Below are 21813 nucleotides of genomic sequence, written 5' to 3' on the forward strand. Positions count from 1 at the left end.
CATTTAGGAAATGGAAGGGAGGATAGATGAATGTGATACACTTGCTAATAAACACAGACAGGTGACACTAGTCAGTGTATTTCCCTTTCAGACTGCAATCTTAGACTAGTATTTACCTGAGATGGATTCAAGTATGGTATTTTTAAAAGGACATCCTATGTCAACTTTTTTCAATTACTCTTTATGTAAAGTGTTCAGGCACTGTACATGGAATTAGCAAAATTTAAACACTGAAGATATTTTAAAGACAACTAACTTGGAAAGAGGAGCACACGCCTTGAGAAAACATCAATGATATAGTTACAAACAGTGCAACTCATGAGATTACATCCTAAATAAAAAAAAATTGAATTAAGACTTTAATTTGAATCTTAAGTAAGCCCTAAAAAGATATGTGAAGTAGATATCTAGTTTTTGATCATCACACACAACTACAGTATAAAATGTTAATCTCATTTTCAGGTCAGGTCAGGTTGGGAAGCCTGCACTGGCACAGCACATTGCTGCACCCACCACATGATGAAACAGCTTGGGATCCCGGTTGTCAACCCCCAAGGCACACACGCAGTCCAGTCTCACACCCTAAAAATTACCATTTTTTTGCCACAGCCACGTGTTACATGGGTTTCCCCTTGGCCTGGTACAGTTGCTCAGGTTCTCAAAATGCAGTTAATGTGCTTCATTCGGGACTAGGAACCGCTAGTTCAATACAAAGTCAAATCAGCGGTACCCAAGGATTTTCCGAAGAGACACAGTACTGAAGGAGTCCAGTCTTCATCTCAGGCCGCTGGATAGCATTTATATCTTATTTCCATGATGCAAAACAGGAAGCACCAGAACTCATAAAAACTTGGACCTTTGTCCTTTTGCAGAGATTTTGGGGGTGCCACACACCCCTTTCCAGCGACCTGATGACCCCCATGCTCTTCCAATATGTCTACCGACTTCATTGGAAGAGTCACCAGAGACATGAATGTCACTGCTGAGGTAAGTAAACCTCTCAAAGCGGTCAACACTCTCTCTACAGACAGACACTGCTGATGGCTGTGCCCAAGTTGTCATTAAAGGCCTGGATCTTGTTTTTTATCCAGGACACTGTGGACGAAGACTTCAGACAAGACAGCAGGTGTGGTTATAAAGCAGCTTTATTTTGCAGAGTCACAGTGAGAAGAGTTTCAGAAAAGCAGACAATCAAATATACATGACAGCGTCAGGGCTCTTCTGAACCCCGTCTGTTGGGTGGGGTCCAGTTTTATACCCCTAGAATGCGTAATTTAATATCATTATAAAATGTAACAGTCATCATATTTATTATACACAATCCTTGAGCCCCTTCCATGCCCCTTATGCAACTTGATTTCTTGGCCCCTTTTGTTATGGCATTCAGATGTAAGCTAAGGGAAAACGTGATAAGGCAGACTCATGTGTGGAATGCTTAGACCTTGAGTCCTTTGCACAAATATTTTTCTGTTTGCTAAAACAAAGCATGCTTTTACATGGTTTTGTAAAGCTTACTTCTCAGACATGAATTAGTACAAGGGAACAAAGAGAACATTCGTCTTCCTCAACACTCACAAGCCCAGACACTCAGACTCCTCACTCAGTCTCTCAGGAGCCCCGATCAGAGCCTCCATTGACTCTGCGGAGATCATGTCATAGTCTACAAAGTTAAGTTCAGTGAATCTTTCTTCAACAACATATGCCTCACAGCTGCTGGACCCAATGACCCTGCCCAACACCCAGTCCATGCAGGCACGGAACAGAGAAGGAGCAAGAACACACTCCTGAAGAATCCCAGAATCAACTGAGAAATCTGTAATGGTTTTGCCTGCACTCTGCACTGCACTCACAATACCAGTGTATGGGCCGATCATGATATCCAGCAACTTCGGGGACATCTCACAAAGTCTCAGGATGTTCCACAGGACAGCTCGATCAACTGAGTCAAATGCTTTATGGAAATCGACAAAGGCTACAAAGAAACCCTGCTGATATTCGTGTTTATGCTCGACAAGAACCCTTATTGTTAGGATGTGGTCGATGGTAGACTTCTTAGGCGTAAAACCAGATTGCTCTGTCCACTGGTAGGTGAGTCATCATGGATCCTATTGAAGATGACCCTAGCAAGGACATTACCCAGTACCAAGAGCACTGTAGTTGTTGCAATCCAAGTGATCACCCTTCCCTTTACAGATAGGGACAACAAGTCTCATTTTCCAGTCAGTTGGGATGACTCCCATCTCCCAAATGGAAGCAAAGATTGATTGCAATGCAAGGAGGACAGCCTTACCATCAGCCTGGAGAGGTTCATCCCGGATACCACAGATCTCTGCAGAGCATTTCTATTATTTAGGTATTTTAAAGGTTTATTTACTACTGTTAAGATATGACTAGAATACTTTGTGAAAGATGATGTTGTTTTTAATTTCAAAGAATGCTCCTAATAATGATCACATTTCCATAGGTGAAAAAATGATGACATTTTAATTTACACGCTTATTTTCTTAAATTTTTGGGAAAAGGGCTACTATAAACAGATTAATAACAAGAGATTGGAGGCCTTTATTTAATTTAAGAATTCAGTTCTCACTAGCATAAAATGTGGCAGTACTGCTGATGTTTTCATTGTTTAATGCTTGTATATTCACTTTGGAGTTTATCTATTTTTCTAAATTGTGCTTTGTGCTACTGTTGTATGCTTTTTAAATGTAATATAATGAATACAGTACATCAAAGTGTAAAAATATGTCATTTTTATAACTAAAAACATAATCAAATCAAAGTTTATCTCATGTAGTTATAGCTACTGTTTATGCCTGATGCCCACAAAAACAAACCATGGGCTTCATGTATAAAACGTACTTAAGCTCTGAAAAATGTGTAAGCCATTTCTTAGTGTAACCAGCAGAAATCTACACACAAAATATATGATTTATGACCTGTTTGGCCCTTCATAGAACTCTACAAAATTAAATTAAATGTAAATCAGTTGTATATATGCATATGTATCTCAGAAAGTAGCATTCCAATCATTAAAGGAAAATATACTTCAGGCTTAGAGCCGTTTCTTATTTGCAATGGTGATAGACAGGTTGACAGATGAGATCAGACAGGAGTCCCCTTGGACTATGATGTTTGCAGATGACATTGTGATCTGCAGCGAAAGTAGTGAGCAGGTTGAGGAGACTCTGGAGAGGTGGAGATATGCTCTGGAGAGGACAGGAATGAAGAGGTCAGTAGGAACAAGACAGAATACATGTGCGTAAAGGAGAGGGAGGTCGTTGGAATGGTGATGGTGCAGGGAGTAGAGTTGGCGAAGGTGAGCTAGTTTAAGGGATCAAAAGTACAGAGTTACGAGAAGTGTGGAAGAGAGGTGAACAAGAGAGTGCAGACTGGGTGGAGTGAGTGGAAAAGCGTGTCAGGAGTGATTTGTGGACAGATGGGCATCAACAAGAGTGAAAGGGAAGGACTACAGGACGGTAGTGAGACCAGCTGTGTTATATGGGTTGGAGACGGTGGCACTGACCAGAAAGCAGGAGACAGAGCTGGAGGTGTTAGAGTTAAAGATGTTAAGATTTGCATTGAGTATGACGAGGATGGATAGGATTAGAAATGAGGACATTAGAGGGTCAGCTCAAATTGAACAGTTGGGAGACAAAGTCAGAAAGGCGAGACTGCGTTAGTTTGGACATGTGCAGAGGAGAGATGCTGGGTATATTGGGAGAAGGGTGCTAAGGATAGAGCTGCCAGGCAAGAGGAAAAGAGGAAGGCCTAAGCAAAGGTTTATGGATGTGGTGAGAGAGAACATGCAGGCTATGGGTGTAACAGAACAAGATGTAAAGGACAGGAAGTTATGGAAAAAGATGATCTGCTGTGGCAAACCCTAATGGGAGCAACCGAAAGAAGAAGAGGAAAATTAGCTTGTTTTTGTTTTAAAATGAACAAATAAGTGATTCAAAGATTCAGAGCAATTTCGTGAAATGCACAAAATGTATCAAATCCCTAAAAAGAATAATTTTTGCACGTCAGTAGTTTCTAGAGAGGCAGAGAAGCTATGAGTCCCTGTACACAGGCGCAACAAAGAGAGAGAAAGGCACACGGTGACTCCAACTTCGAGAAGCAAGATTTAAACAGACCAGAATCGGGATAATAATTTCTATAATATAAAACCGAGAACACAGAGGATAGAAACTGATGTCTGGTGAGTGTGACATTGTTATTAACAAAATAATAAATGTTAGTTGAATACTTACAAGTAAAGTAGCAGTTAAATGAATAAATGTCACATCACCAAGTAATAAGTGAGGGTGGGTATGCATGCTTTGGAAATAAAGCAAAAAACAAAAAACACTCAGACAGAGAGCAATTAAAAAAAAAAGTTTATAAGAGAGGAATATCTATTCATGGTTTAATAGCTGAATTAAATGTCACAGAGGTTTTTTTTTTAACTGTACTTTTAAAAGACTACTTGCTGTGTATACAGGCATCGTACTCCGAACTACACAAAAGCCATTTAGTGGGTGGCGAGATGAGAGAAAGAAACTACTAGAAGAACTGGGACATACTGATTGTGGAGGAAGTAGATGTAGACATGTCATAATAATCTAAGCAGAGATACAGAAATGGAATACTAAAAGTGACTTTTATTTTGATCCTGCTTGTTATTTTTGAATATACAGTCATATGAAAAAGTTTGGGAACCCCTCTCAGCCTGCATAATAATTTACTATACTTTCAACAAAAAAGATAACAGTGGTATGTCTTTCATTTCCTAGGAACATGTGAGTACTGAGGTGTTTTCCAAACAAAGATTTTTAGTGAAGCAGTATTTAGTTGTATGGAATTAAATCAAATGTGAAAAACTGGCTGCGCAAAATGTGGGTCCCCATGTAATTTTGCTGATTTGAATGCATGTAACTGCTCAATACTGATTACTTGCAACATCAAATTGGTTGGATTGGCTCGTTAAGTCTTCAACTTCATAGACAGTTGTGTACAATCATGAGAAAAGGTATTTAAGGTGGTCAATTGCAAGTTGTGCTTACCTTTGAGTCTACTCTGAAGAGTGACGGCATGGGATCCTCAAAGCAACTCTCAAAAGATCTGGAAACTAAGATTGTTCAGTATCGTGGTTTAGGGGAAGGCTACAAAAAGCTATCTCATCGGTTTAAACTGCCAGTTTCAACTGTAAGGAATGTAAAAATGGAAGGCCACAGGCAAAGTTGCTGTTAAATCCCGGTCTGGCAGGCCAAGAAAAATACAGGAGTGGCATATGCACAGGATTGTGAAAATGGTTACAGACAACCCACAAATCACCTCCAAAGACCTGCAAGAACATCTTGCTGCAGATGGTGTATCTGTACATCGTTCTAGAAAATGAAGAGCAATTTGCACAAAGAACACCTGTATGGCAGGGTGATGAGAAAGAAGCCCTTTCTGCACTCACACCACAGAGTCGCTTGTTGTATGCAAATGCTAATTTAGACAAGCCAGATTAATTTTGGAACAAAGTGCTTTGGACTGATGAGAGAAAAATTGAGTTATTTGGTAAGCATCAGTCACAAAGTTGAAGTTACGCAGGGGTTGGATATTGCAACAGCACAATGACCCAAAACACAGTTCGAAATCTACAAAGCCATTCAATTCAGAGGGAAAAGTACAATGTTCTTGAATGGCCATCACAGTTCCCTGACTTGAATATCATCGGAAATCTATGGGATGATTTGAAGCAGGCTGTCCATGCTTGGTAGCCATCACATTTAACTGAACTGGAGAGATTTTGTATGGAAGAATGGTCAAAAATACCTCCATCCAGAATCCAGACATTCATTAAAGGCTATAGGAGGCATCTAGAGGCAGTTATATTTGCAAAAGGAGGCTCAATTAAGTATTGATGTAATATCTCTGTAGGGGTACCCAAATTTATGCACCTGTCTAATTTTGCTATGATGCATATTGCATATTTTCTGTTAATCCAATAAACTTAATGTCACAGCTGAAATACTACTGTTTCCATAAGGCATGTCATATATTAAAAGGAAGTTGCTACTTTGAAAGCTCAGCCAATGAGCAACAAAAATCCAAAAAATTAAGAGGGGTTCCCTAAGACATTTGTTAAACATTTTGGCTTTATGAGCTCTTCTGTACATTAACTAAATGCTTTGTGGAAATAGTGGCTGTATTTATTTATATATGTGTAAATTATATATGTATAAAAATTATATATATATATGTAAATACATATATATAGATTTTTTTGCCAGATTATGCTAATTACAAGACAGGTTTGTGTTTGTGTTATTGTAGTCAAGCTAAATATATAAGTGGATCCTAGACACAAATAACATTAACATTGGAAATTAAGGACCATGCCCTAAAATGTAAAGGGATGTACCACAAAAGTCATGATTTATACTCAGTCTCGATCTTGTCATTACCATTGTCTTAATATTATAGCAATTTTCGACCGCCAGTCTGTTTAATGCTGTTGAACTAATTTTCCATCCATCCATCCATCCATTTTCCAATTATCACAGTTAATTAACATGTTCTCATAATAAAGCTGCCTTCAACGATGGCAAATACGCCTAATGCTAGTTGCCTTAGTGTGTTTACCATCTCTTTTGTCTATAAAATGGATGTGCTGTGTGTTGTATGACATAACTGGCAGTGTCAACTTTGGATCATTTGCAGGATATCGCCAATGGCACGCTACACGAAAAGCCAGATTTCAGGCGTCATGACGATTTTTTGGTTATGAATGGTTTATAAGCTTCTTGGAGCCATCTTCTTGAAGTTCTGTGTTGAATTGGAACCTCATTACAGAGACCATCATGGAGAAATCACATGATCCCTGTTCCATTACAGATTTTTTGGTATTTAGCAGTGAGTGCTTTTCAGAGTGAACTGGCTGACCAGTCAAGAATCTCACAGTCATTACTGAGGAATATCCTGCCATCTATCTGGGATGGTATAATTACTATCTGCTACTCAGATACATCCAATTTCCTTATTGTCAGATTGAGCAAGCTGAAATCAAAAGGTAATTTGCAGCGATTACTGATTTCCGTAATGTAATCTGTGGAGTTAACTGCACGCATGTTACAATAAAGACACCATCACAGAGTGGATTTGATTCTGTAAACACAAAGCACTTTCATTCAGTTAATATGCAGTTAATACATTATACTCAAATGGGTCTGATTAACTTTGTTGCAAGGTGGCCGGCTCAAGCCACAATTACTATATTTTATCAAATAGTGTGGAAACCATGGGGTGGGCTGGCGCCCTGCCCGGGGTTTGTTTCCTGCCTTGCGCCCTGTGTTGGCTGAGATTGGCTCCAGCAGACCCCTGTGACCGTGTAGTTAGGATATAGCGGGTTGGATAATGGATGGATGGATGTATAGTGTGGAAAGCAGACTTCAAAGTGCACTGCTGTGTATTATTATGGCTGGTGTATTATCATAGTATTTTCCTCTACTTACCCTTTACCTGTTTTCTCAAAGGTAAATGTTCTCGTCAAGTTCGTTATTGGGTTGGTCTACTGTTGCACTTTAATGTGAACACACACATACATAGCTATAAGCATACACACGGACCTTATCCACAACAGTGCCCCATGAATGACACACACATGCCTATTAACCCCTAGCACTTTAAACCACACAAGTGTTATAGGAATAACAGCCTGTCATTCAGCACTTCAAGAGACTTACTTATTTTCAGCATGAATAACATACGATGTTTTAGTGATATCTCAGACCTAAATATTACTTTTGGTCTACAAGAATACATTTAAACATACAAAGACTCAGCACTCTTGACTATAGGCAATTTATCAGCCAAAAATACCTTCTATTCGTATTGTCCCTAACTATTAAGTGGCGCCCTCACTCTCAGCCTTATAAACCTCGCAGCACAGAAATAATGGCAAAAATCCGGCTACACTAGATGCTCAAAGAATTCTAACTTATTAATTCAATCGCTCTAGACATTAAGACAAAGCATAGAAAGTTAAAAGCAGCATGGTATTTATTACAAGAATAATAATAATACCACTGGAACAAAGAATACTAGAAAATAGGTACTGATGGGAAAGTCTGAATATATATATAGTCTTAAGAAAAAGCTTACGAAAAAAGGTAGAGATGACAAGGATGAATGTCCCAGGGAGGCGTTTGATTTAGCAATTGATGTTCATGATGCCTTTCTGACGACCAGTGCCGTCTTCGTCTGTTCCTCTTTTTCTTCTTCTTCTTCTTTTTCTGTACTTTCTTCTGTCTCAAACCAAGGCATATTTATTATGAAATGTCATGCCTTGGTTTCACAACACATGCACCTGATTGGCTGGCTGTCAATATGATGGATGAATTTTGCTCCTCAGGTAATAAAGTTCATTGATATTTCCTCAGTTTTTCCTTTCCCTGGCCCTAAATCCAATTGATGTCCCAGATGTGCATCCGTAAAGTAATCAATAGCCTGAGATATCAGCTCAGACTTGCTTTCCCAGGTTGTAAACCAAATTAGCACTAAGCTATGAACAACTGTTATAAAAGTGAGGTATAAGGAAGAGGATATGTCTTTTTTTATTATAATGCTGCCTACATCTGAATTCATCTTGTTGTGATTGAGCAAAATATAATACAGAGTAAGATGTAGATTTTATACACCATAACAGCTGGCATCTTGGTAAATATGGCTCATTGATAGGATTGTTATTAAATTCAGTGCACTAAAAACAACATGTATGATCTTCCATTCAAATGATACCAGGTACCCCCTCAGAGCTTGCTCCTCACACCACTCTGCCGCTGTCACTTGCCCATTGTTATTTTGTGACTCCTGTAGTCAAGTCAAGTCAAGGAACATGCACTGGTACAGTGCGTTGCCACACCCACTACACGATGAAACAACCCAAGATCCCGGTAGGCAACCCACCAGGCAGACACACAGTCCAGTCCCACCCTCCAGAAATGACCCTCTATTTGTTGCAGCCAGGTGTTACGTGGGTGACCCCTTGGCCTGGTCGAGTCACTCGGGTCCCCAACAATGAGGATCTTAAGAGCCCTTCTATGAAACCCGCCACATGGCCGTAACTGACGCTCCCTTACAATGCAGGTAATCTGCCTCATTCGACACAAAGTCAAACCAACGGTACCCAAGGATCTTCCGGAGAGAAACAGTACCAAAGGATTCCAGTCTTCATCTCAGGTCACTGGATAGCATCTATGTCTCGCAACCATATAGTAAGACAGGAAGCACCAGGACTCTAAAGACTTGGACATTCATCCCTTTGCATAGATATCGGGAGCGCCACACACCCCTTTCCAGTGACCTCATGACCCCCCCCCATGCTCTCCCAATCCGTCTACTGACTTCATAGGAAGAGTCACCAGAGACATGAATGTCACTGCCAAGGTAAGTAAACCTCTCGACAAGGTTGGCACTCTCTCCGTAGACAAACACACTGCTGATGGCTGTGCCCAAGAGGTCATTAAAGGCCTGGATCTTGGTTTTTATCCAGGACACTCGCAAGCCCAGACCCTCAGACTCCTCACTCAGTCTCTCGAGCGCCATAATCAGAGCCTCCATTGACTCCGCGAAGATCACAGCATCATCAGCAAAGTCAAGATCCGTTGAATCTTTCTTCACCAACAGATGTCCTACAGCCGCTGGACCCCACAATCTTGCCCATACAAGCATTGAACAGAGTAGGAGCAAGAACACACCCCTGACGAACCCCAGAATCAACTGGGAAAAACGCAGAGGTCCTGCCTCCACTCTGCACAGCACTCACAGTACCAGTGTACTGGCCGGCCATGATATCCAGAAACCTCGAGGGGATCCCGCGAACCCTCAGGATGTCCCACAGGGAAGCATGATCAACTGAGTTGAATGCTTTGCGAAAATTGACAAAGGCTGCAAAGAAACTCTGCCGATATTCGCGTATGCGCTCCATGAGAACCCTCAGTACCAGGATGCAGTCAATGGTAGACTTCTTAGGCATAAAACCAGACTGTTTCGGTCGCTGGTAGGTGAGCAAGTGATCACAGATCCTATTGAGGTCGACCCTAGCAAGGACCTTATCGGCACCGTGAGCAGTGTTATCCCCCTGTAGTTGCTGCAATCCAGGCGATCACCCTTCCCTTTCCAGATAGGGACGACAAGTCCCATTTTCCAGTCAGTTGGGATGATGCCAGTCTCCCAAATGGAAGCAAAGATTGCTTGCAATGCCAGGAGGACAGCTTTGCCACCAGCCTGGAGAAGTTTACCCTGGATACCACAGATCCCTGCAGCCTTGCTCAGCTGGTTCACCACCTGTGCAATCTCAGTGAGATTGGGTGGTTCACAGCTAATCGGAGGATCAGCTCAATTGCTCAAAGTAGCCAGCCCAGCGGGTCACAACTGCAGTGTCATCGGTAAGGACCATTCCATCAGCCGCCCTGACTGCGACTCTCTGAGGAACAGATTCAGATGTGCATAATGCTTCGATTCCTCTGTAAGCAGGATGTGGGTCGCTAGACCTGAGATGGTGTGTCACTTGCTTACAGATTCCTCTGACAAATGCCTCTTTATCTGCCTTCAATGCCCTCGCAGCCATCCTTCTCAGTTCCTGGTACAGACCAGAGTTGCCATTGAGCCGTCTTTTCGATGATATCTAGGGTACCCTGCGAGATGAAACACCTCCTTCTGGAAACACCGGTAACACCAACACAACCCTCAGCAACCTTCAGGGTCTTGTCATGGAATGTCTCCCACATCACATTAGGATCGGTAGTCGTATCCAAATCTGAAAGTTCCTCACACAAACTGCATGCAAACTCATTAGAAACATCTTGGTCTTGGAGTCTGGCCAAGTCCAGGCTCATCTTCCTAGTAGGTGGTATCCTCCTGGACCTAAGCTAGATCCTAAGAGTAGCAACAACAAGTCTATGGTCAGAATTTACAAACTGGGCACTTCTGTAGACTTTGTCATTTTGCAAGAGTCTCCAGTGTCTGCCCACGAGGATGTGATAGATCTCCTTCACCGCACCACCAGTATTGGAGTACCAAGTCCAACAATGTGGTTCAGGGTGCTGGAACCAGAATCCAGCGATTTGCAGCCACCTTGACTTTTTGCAAAGTCAAGAAACATGGAGCCACTTTCACCACAGTCAGTGCCAGTGGCTGCACTGAAGTCACCCAGAGGAGAGTCACGCTGTGGGCACCCATCAACCACTGAGCAAAGCTGCGAATAAAATGTCTCCCTCGCTGAGACATCACTGACAACAGACAAGGCACCCAGGAGTGCCATAATCTGAGTCCCATAGTGCACTCGTTGAAAGGAGTGACATCGGACACCATCGGAAGAAGTCAATCTGCTACAGCAACAGCTACTTCCTGAGTATGACAGCCATCAGACCAACCAGACCAATAAAAGGTGTATACACCTACAGGGATCTGGCCAGTCCCCGATCTGCGCACCTCAGAGTTTGCCGCCACTGAAATGCGGAGTTTACATAGCTCCTCCAACAGCAGAGGAAGATGATCATCTTGCCGGAGAGACAAGACGTTCCATGCGCCCACCCGTATGGGCCGCCTCAAATTGGGACCCAAGTGCTGTCGTGCAGTGGGCGATGCCTCAGCACCACACCAGTTCCGTTTCCCAAAAGACCCAACCCTGTTGGCTCTCTAACGGTTTCAACTCTTTCGGGGATGGGGCTCCCGAGGGCTTACCCCCATCCCCTTCATGATGAGAGGTACTCCCACAGAGAGCAAAAAGGAGTCCTTTCTGTAGTCTCGGAGCTTTGTAAAGTTTTTTATGGTGGCTGGAGTGCCGATCCTGCCACCAACCCCCATGATTTCCCTGCAAGTTGGAGGACTGCTTGCAGGGCCGGATGCAGTTTAACGTCATACCCAGGACAAACTCTTGCAGACAAACCAGAAAAAGAAGGTTTTTGGGTTTCTCCATTTCATGCAGTAATTCCTCAAGTTCACAATCATAAAAGTTTTATTTTCTGTGTTTTCCCATGGTTTATTGTAAAACCATCACTCAGAAACAAGTATATTTTTAAGCAATGTATGGTTACTGATGGGAGGCTTGTGAATAAACACATAGTTTTAAGTTGATTTGAGATTTATAAAGGAACTTGCTGTGGTTCATATGATTTTATAAATGCAATTTTTTTTGGCATAAGCTGTTTATGCCTTTTGAGTATAAGCAACATTTTAGCTTAGAATCTAAGCAAGATTTTAAACATAAGGCCCCAGTTCTTTGCAGCTATGAATTGGATTAAGAGAGTGCAGAAAATGACATGCAGTAAGACTTCTTGTTGCAGATACAGTGCAGAAATAAGATGACATGACTGCCAGTAGAGATTGCAGTTATGTTTTCATTTTCTGAATGTATTTTTTTCCATTACTGGGTCACAGGGATCCTGGGCCCATTTTTCTAACCTAGCATACAGTATGTGTCTTTGGAGTGAAAACAGAGTGCTTGTAAAACATCTGCACAGATACAAAGAGAACATTTAAACTTGACACAGAAGGTGACTGGGCCAACAACTAACTTAAATAGAAGCACCGGGGCCCTAACCACTTTGCTACTCACGTGCTCATGAATTTACAAACTGCACTTCTGCTAAAGTGTTTAACTCACACGTTTTTTTTTTTGGAGTATTCCTTGATGTATCATTGACACATACGTAGATTTAAAGATGCCTGAAAAGAACATCCTAAAGAGAAAGGTGGAGCATTAAGTGATTGAAATTAAAGAAGCATACCTTATTTTCAGTAATATGCAAACAACACACTGTAATAGCCTGATCGTATATTCAATTAGCTGTCTGTGCTTGTTTTGTTAGAGGGCTGGTGTAAATTGAAAAGGAGGAAGCAGTCTCGCCCAAAGACAACATGTTTCAGTGAAGGAAATGAGAAAAAGCATTACAACTGAGAGAGTGAGAGACCAGCCAGTTCAGAAGCTACATTTACAGCAGACCTGGACATGGCAACATTCCAAATGTGCACTCTGGGGACATATGCCTGTCAATGCATTTAACCTCACATAATGGCTACCACTAGGAGCAGGTTAGCCAAGTGTTTAACACTGGAGCACTCCAGGAGACTGAGCTTGAACCCAGATCCACCCAGAGACACTGTGTGTGTGTAGACTTTGCATATTCTGTCCATGCCTCAGTTGGTTATCTCCAGGTCCTACCATTTTCCACTCATCAAAGCCATGTGTGTGTTAGGTATAAATTGGCCAAGTGTGAGTGAGGGTAGGAGTGTGCATATGGGTGTACATCATTTAGGACTGATTCCAACCTTTTGTCCAGATGAATTCCAGCTGATCTGTTTTGACCCAGAAATGGATTAAGTGCATTTAAAAATGAATGTATACATAATGGTTTATCACAGTTATGGCAGATAATGATATTAGTTATATGTAATAATTTTCAAAATTTCAAGTAGTCTCATACCTGTGACCTAGGAAATCTTTTTAATATTATTAGCATTTTTTTAATAGACCTACTTTTCTCTAGTCACTCTAATGGGGAGCAAGGGAGCTCACACTGGTATTGCACAGTGTGCTCAGAAACGTCGTGCCTTGCAATGCACATCTGCGGATATGGGCCCCTTGTTCCCACAGCAGCACCTTCAACACAAAACGGTAAGCACCATTCTTTTATTCATAAAAGCAGACATGTTTAGTGCAGTGCTACTTTTACTTAAATTGGTAATGTTCAAGGCTGTACATTACCATATAACCTCCCCTGCAAGATTTCAATTTGCATGGTCAGGACAAATAATCTACCACAAGATTATTCTTTCCTGACACACAGTGTACCTGAAATCTTACGGTTGGAGTGATAAATACCAACGGGCCACAAATGCATTTGAATGTCTCATTCATTGCATCCATTGCAAAAGGTCTCTCTGTACAACCAATCAAATTCAGCTGACAAAAGGTAATATTTAAACTATCCATTATACATTTAATAGCTAGTCCTTCCTTTTCCAACACTGCATATTTGTTTTCTCTACAAAACAGCTTTCGACTGATAAATAAAATAGGTCTCCTTTCTTCTCCTTTCCCCTGCATTAAGGCTGTACCCAAACCTTTCTCTGAGTTGTCACCCTGTAAAACAAAAGGTTTGGTAAAGTGAGGACAGTGCAATAATAAATTTTCACAGAAGACTTTTTTCAAAGTATTAAAAGCATATTCACATTTTTCCGTCCACTTGATGTTTCTTGTGGCTTCATTTTTTTGCAGGTCAGTAAGGAGTGCCCCAATACTTGAAAAGTTCAGTATGATACCACCTTACCAGCTCCAGAAAAGACCGGACCTGTTGTTTTATTTCAGGCTGCGGACAATGGCAGCCACTTTGTCTACTTAAGGATGGATGATAATGTCCAGTGTGGTGTAACCCAGTATTACACCTTTTCCTTGACAATAGCTCTTTTCTGGGATAAGACCAAACCAGCTACTTTTATAAAGTTGAAAACTTCAGCAAGGTGCTTTAAGAGTTCTTCCCAGGACTTGCTGTACACTATCACATCGTCAATCTATGGTCTAGCATAGGTTTCTGCTCCCTACAGCATTTTGTCCATCAGGCATTGGAAACTATCTTGCTTTTGCAAGTTCTCCTCCTTTCTCAAGGGTCAATGCCCATCCAAGCAGCAATGTATGCCAGGCAGCTGCAAGCCATAAATGGAAAACTTGAGCTTCACAGGATACACTTGTGCAAGCACCCTCACACAAATAAGGCCAATCTGGAGTTTCCTGTTTAGACTTAAGACACTGAGGTTAAGAATTCCAGATTGTTTCAGATGGTTATTAAACTAGAGTCCAAGGATACTTATTTACTTGTATATCTTCTCCTTTTTGTTTTTGATATTGTTGTATACAATTTCTACCAAATGCATGCATTGTATTTGATTTTTATTCACAATATTTGCTGCTGCTTAATGTGTGAAAAGGTGAATGAAATTCTCCTCAGGAGGAATATTATCCAGTTCTTAGTATCACTTCTATAGTACGGCTTTTAACAATCAACAGCTTCTAGCTTGTGATCACCATTAAAATGCTGCTTTGAGTGCACTTTCAAAAATGGGAGCTAATTGCAGCTATGGCTTGGAGTGCAGTTAAATTAGCCTGCAAGAATGTGACTGTTATACAAAATTAAGTTTAGTCACTCCGACATCTAAATAATGATAGAAGTAAATACAGAATAGCATGAATCTTAGGGAAAGCAATGCTCACATTTTATACCATTGAATATCCTCATCTGAAATGGAAGGAATGTTCTTTAGAAATGTACCGATTTTGAAAAGTTTTGCAAGCATAGAAAACTTACATAGATACTGTGTATATGTAAATTGTGTGTGTGGTGTGCATGGATATATACCTCTGTATCTATAAAGCATGATTTATGTTTGTTTGCCTTTCAACCTGGGTTCAATTCCTACACATTACATTTAACTATTTCTTTAATTAAACATTTATATTATTTTTTTTGTCTTGGCCTCAAATTGCTGTGGGGCTATATTGTTTCTGGAGTTATTCGTTGTACTTTATTTGCACCAGAAAAAAAAAAACCACAAGATATAATATACCAAGATGCTTTGCAGTGCTAAACATTGTTATACACTAACTAGTAAATAAAGAAATAACATTTGGTAATATATAGTTCTTCTTTCTTATGCAACTAGAACTCCAGGTACCTCAGCTAGAAATATAAATACACAGACACAGTTGTTCAGACCCTTTAAACATTTTCAGATGTTTCAAGTTCACAAATGAAATTTGTACATCTTTCAATATGTATTTTAAAGACACAATCAGTTATTTGTCAGCACATATTTTAAAGTCAAAAGTGTATATTTACTGAATCGGCCACAAGACAGGAATCAACTTTGGCCAAGATGCCAGTCCACTGCAAGTCAGAGTACATTAATTCATTAATTTATTCACAAGTCACTGCCAATAATCCAGTTTATGAGGAGCTAGAGGAGGGACTAGCCGAGCATCATAATCTACATAATTCTAATTAGCCCTGGACAGGCTGCCAGTCCAATGCACATTTGTACAGTATGTAAATTGCAACATTCAGAAATATAGTACATTGCTACAATTTCCTGTTCACTGCTGTTTGGGGCTCCTGGGAGGATGAACTGTCACAGTCATACATTTGTACTGCAAGAAGCCAAAGCATTTTCTCTCAGTTAACAAGTAAGCATGTGGTAATGCCTGGACAACTACTTTGGATTTCTAAATCTTGTATCCCCCACCCACTAGACAATGCTGTCTCAAAGTTACTCTCATAATGACTGAATAAATTCAAGAAAAGAAACTTACCCAGGATTTGTAAAACATCAAAAAAATCTCATATTTTATATGGTGACATACTTAAAAAGGGATTATATTCCCAAACAACTTTTAAATTATATAGTTTAACTGCCTACATACTGTATATAGTGTTTCTTACAGGCAGGTTAAGATCTTTTTTCAGGTTCAGGCAGCATCTCAGAGATGAGAAGTGTCTTGACTTCAAGCCAAGTCCATCTAAAATTACTAGAATTGTTAGTGTGCCTGTCCTGATTCATAAAAAAGCTTCAGCTTTGCTTGTAAGCACTTTTGCTAATGGATGGAATTTTTAAAAAGGGATAAAGATATGAGTTTTAAAATAATCATAGATTAAATGTTTAATATTGTATCTGTTGTCCTTATTACCTTAGCAAGAGTTGATGAAAAAATAAAAGACGCTGAATCAATTTTGATAAGTTTCCCTCTAATAGTGTTGGATTTGTTACTCTGTTGGATTGCCAAATAGTTTTTTTTTCCCCAATCGGGAAATATCCAACTACTCCATTCATGTTGCACTGGCCTGTGGATGTTTTTTCAAACCTGAAACAGAAACTAAAAATGCTTAAAATGAGAATTATTTTATAAAACACAGAACACTGTCGGGAATATAGCCTTGTTTTTAAAAAATACCTAGCGTAATGGTCGCATCAGGTTTGGTGGACACATGCACTTAACAATATGGAAGAGATATCATCAAACTAGTCACTAATGTTAAAACAATTGCTGCATTCACCTATAACTTGTAATTTTCAAACTCCAACTTGGAAAATGGAAAGAAAACATGCCCTGAACTCAGAATCCTACTCACAAACTCGCTCCTGGTCACCCAAGTTTGAGTTTGTCTGATTTCAGATGATGCCAATCCAAAATGGCAACCTACACTGCTATCAGTAAGTACAGTAACACTTTAAAGGTTCCATGTGTTTATTAGAAATTTATAAATAACCTCAATCCATAATACTGAATATTGAGAGGTTAAACTGTAACATTAGCAGAATGAACAATAACAGACTAATTGATGTTAGCTTGATACATTCTAATGTTTGCACACAAGGCGTAATGGTTGTTTCATGCAGTTTTTTAACTGCAATTTCTAAGCAGAAATAGTACTATTTATTGTAGTGAAGAGCATAAAAATATGCTTTAGACCTGACAAATACTTTTTGCACTTTTCTTGCTTATATGTTTCTACTTCAATCTGGACAACAGACTAGTGTTGGATGTTGAAACACCAGCTTCACGGCAGCATTCATGTTTACTTTCCCATTTGGGTAGCATGAACACGTGGAGGTCACAAATGATGCAATTGCAACTTACAACATCCCAGCTCCACCATATGATGAATGTAACATAAGCTGAAAACTTTTCAAATACTGAAGATGATTTACCACTTATCATTGCTTCATTTATGTGGTTAGTTTAGTCACCACAAGCAGACGTCCATCATCAGATCAGGTTAAAGCCACACACAAACCTGCTTGTAAAAGAAGGGAACAATAAAATAATTCATCTTTTGGGGTGCTTGGGCCTTTTTAATTTAAGACTAGTCTAGCATAACTCACAATATAATCTTTAATAATCCCTGACAGTCCATCCTTTTAGATCTGACAATGTGGCCAAGTTAATAATGAAACAGTTTTCTGTTATCTCTCTCAGTTTTATCTCAGTCTCTTAGTTTCTAATTTACTAATTGGATGCATCATAACCTGTTTTATTTTACAAGAGGAACAAAATATACGGTATCTTTTAAAATTAGAATAAACCTTATTCATTTAGCAGGGAACTATTGATTTCTTAATACACAGTATAACATCCATTTACCACCACCATTCTCAACTAACTTGTTTTATGTGCAGAGAATACTAAATATCTTAAATCTTCAGAGCAGGCTTTCTGACCTTTTTATTATATGCCTTTAAGATGTGGACTGGGCATCTGAATATGACACTCTTACTCTACCAAAAAATAAAAACCGTACCAGTTTGTTATCTTTTTCCAGCTCTGGCAATAGTTTTTTTTTTTTTTTCTTTTTTTCAATAAATTAGCAGCATAGCCTTTACCTTCAAGTTCATGGCACTACCTAGTATGAAGATAGACAGAGGGCATGTGAAGTTTTGGGGTACCACCCTGATAAAACCCTGTTTTAATGAAGCTTGGAATAAGGTAAATTGAAAAGGATGACTGTCTCAACTGTGGCTCAAATGTGCTGTAAGGGAGTTCCTGGGCTGGAGCTCCATCTCTGTTGAGGGCAGATCTGGAAGGGAGGTGAAGTCTGAAATCTTGGGCTTGCCCCTTGGTAGTGCAAATAAAAAATGAGAGGTGGACAGCAACAGCACCTCTTCTCAACGTCAGGTGGAATGGCTTACCTTACAAGAGTCTTGAAGGTGTCTGTCTCCTTAAGTTTGCCTACATGACACTGTAAATGAAATGGCTTGTCAGTTCACTGTAATTATCAAACATTCTTATTTGTGTAGAGCAGGGGTGCCCTATGCGTTGATCGTGATCGACCGGTAGATCGCAAAGGTAGTACAGGTAGATCGCGTTGCATTCAAAAAAAAATTTTTTAATGTTAGTCTATCATATATCCTCCCTATGGCATTTGCCACTTCATTGACATACAGGGCTGCCAGTCTGAGATCTCTTCTTCTAACACACTGGTCATCAGTGCCGGATTTAGACTTGATAAGGCCCTAAGCTATTTGAGACATGGGGCCCTTTATAAGTATATATGACAATTGCTCACTCGGACAATTTGTTTTGGGGGCCCCCAAGAAGGCGGGGGCCCTAAGCTATAGCTTGTGTAGCTTATATGTAAATCCTGCACTGCTGGTCATCCCGCATACACGATCAAACGCTCAAGCTACTGCAAAACTCCGGCTGTGATCTAGTTAGCCTTCCAATTTATATCGACTAAAGAAGGAATTAAAAAAAATTGTTTGGGGAGGGTATGGGCTGGATGTGGAATTGGAACAGGATTTTTTTTGTCACAATCGAAGTTGCGTTTGTCTGATCTGTCAATCTATCATTGCTATTCCAAAGAAGGAAAATGTGGAAAGGCATTTTCGAACTGTTCATAAAAACTAATAAAACTGACGTCCTTCCAAAAAGAGATCTGAGAAAGAAAAAGGAGAGGGAATTAAAATCGCAGTTAATCGGACAGCCGTCATTTTTCACTCGGCTGAATTCAAAAGCTCCTTGGCTGCATTATTCGGCGCTACTTATTTATGCGAGTCAGCCTTTTCCCACATGACGATTATTAAATCCAAATACTGTAGTGACCATAAATGTATTGAATTGTTATTGTGCCATAAAGATTATTCAGTTATGCAAGGTACGACAACATATATTTTACGTATAAAGTAAAAAATGTAAAATTTTTAATGTAGGTAGATCATTTCGACCTGGTCATTTTAAAAGTAGCACGCAAGCCAAAAAACTGTGGGCACCCCTGGTATAGAGGGTCACAGACAGGCAATCTATGTTTAACTGCAAGTGAAATTGTACAGCAAAATGTACACTTGACATATTACAAATAGGAGTACCATTTCAAAGGTTGTGTTTTGCAATGTACTGGTGTCTCATCCAGGATTGGCACCTATCATATACTTGAAGCTGGTGTGGTATACATAAGTTTTCTGTGACCCTGAGTTAGACAGCCAAGTTATAAAATGGATAGATGTAAATTGTAGTGCAGTATAAGACCACTGAAATCATCACAAGCTTGAGTGAATGTTTCAAATTCTAGACATTAACTAAAACATCTTACTTTTATTCAGGAAACTGAAGAGCCGGGTCTTATCCAGGGATCATCAAGAAGAAAGATGGGTGGTTGGATTGCTAATTCGTCACTAGGAAAACAAAGACATTAACTGGATTTAAATAAAAACAGAAACAAAGGACATTAAGCAGGCATTGATGGTTCTGCCAGGCATCACAGACATTCATACAGTAATATGGCAGCAATGCCCACTCATCTATTTTCCTAACCCGCATATCCAGGGCAGGGTCGCAGGGTGCTGGAGTCTATCCCAGCAAGCAAGGGGCACAATGCACGAATACTAGCCGGGCTGGGCGTCGGTTAGTGGTATTAGGGATTTGTTTGACATGCGGCTGTTGAAGTTACATTAGAATGGTGCCGCTGTTAAGTTTAAATTCCAAATACTGTACATGTTTCAAAGCTACCTTTTCGTAGAGTTGTAATTTCTTTTCAATTTCATAATGAATTACATTCGTTCACTTGTTGAGTGATGCCACCGCCGAGTGATCGGATAGGCGGCGCAGTTGAGCCGCGTGGTGTAGGACGCAGAGGTCGTGGCGGTGGGTTCGAGTCCCGTGAGAGACCCGGCTTTGCTTGATGATCGACTCTTTTATGTCCTTGCTCTGGGTCTTTAAGAGTCGTTCGGTTAAGTAGGCAGGCACTTTTACGGTCCACACTGACGTGGAGAACGAGCAAAAGCGCGTGTGGGCGGAGGTGCAGTCAAGAGTGCCGGTTTGCGGAGAAGCGTTCGCTCGCTCGCATCTTTCAGGCGTTTCACTTCACACGGGCTGCGAAGTCAGTCCGGTGCGCGCGAGGAGGCGGGCAGGGCGGATGTGCTGAGAGCACGCGGAGCATCTTAAGGAAGGGAAGACTCACAGAGGTCCCCTGCTGCACCCTGTTCACACAGCGATGTCCTCTCGTCTAGGAGAGTCTTACGGTGATAACATGTAAATGCATTCGATGAAGAGCACGCCGAGCTTCCAGTTTAGTAAGTAGGCAGGGTGGGCGCCGACGCGGGTTCAGCTGTGTTCCGTGGGGGCGACATCTGCTTGTTTTTTGCATGTGACGCTTGTTCTCGAAGGGTCTACACGTTAGTACGCTAAGCTGGATCGCTGCTGCTCTCGTGGCTGAAGCACTTCCACCTTTTTTCAGCTGTCTAGTGCAGTTCAGCTCTCGATGGACAGGTGGCCCGCCGGGAGTGAACTGCACCAGGCGCCCTTTGCTTTAATCTGGAGAGATGTTGATTTTTCGCCGTCGCCTTTCACGCTTCTTTGCGTGCAGGTGCACACCATTGGGTTCTTCCTCATTTAGAGCTCAGTGTTTTTTTTTTTTTTGAAAATGTAACGGAAGAATGATTTGTAACAGGGTTGAGCATGTAGACTAACTTTAACCCTCGTGCGTGACAGCTCTCGAGCGGGGGGCTCTGCCTTATCTGCGGTCGCTTTCACGTGTCCTGGCGGCTGGGATAACGAGCAGTGCTACTGGGGCCGCCTAACCTTCATTCATTTATTTATTTTGTCAGATATTCGCGGATCTGGTGCCATGTGGTCTGTGGTGCAGAGCTAGAGAAAAGGTGGGTGGGGTTGGACGGTAAAAAAGCGCTTTTTTATTTGCACAGTTCCACCGCTATGATCACCCGGCGGACACTCTCGAGATGTCTTTTTATTGCAACAATTAGGAAGCTAAGTGTAGCCCGTCACTTGCAGAGCAC

The 21813-nt window shown here is 40.8% G+C and overlaps 1 protein-coding gene across 1 annotated transcript in view; it reads left to right on the top strand.

Annotated features, from left to right (window-relative positions):
• The first annotated feature begins 20820 nt into the window (after window positions 1-20820).
• Window positions 20821-21813, top strand: part of jakmip1 (janus kinase and microtubule interacting protein 1) — a 278170-nt gene continuing 277177 nt past the window's right edge. Inside the window, exon 1 of the mRNA XM_039751459.1 lies at window positions 20821-21090. The gene's annotated coding sequence lies outside the window, so the exon portion shown is untranslated. The remainder of the gene's footprint in view (window positions 21091-21813) is intronic.

This window comes from Polypterus senegalus, chromosome 4 (genome assembly GCF_016835505.1).
Source record: "Polypterus senegalus isolate Bchr_013 chromosome 4, ASM1683550v1, whole genome shotgun sequence".
Classification (NCBI taxonomy): Eukaryota; Metazoa; Chordata; class Cladistia; order Polypteriformes; family Polypteridae; genus Polypterus; species Polypterus senegalus.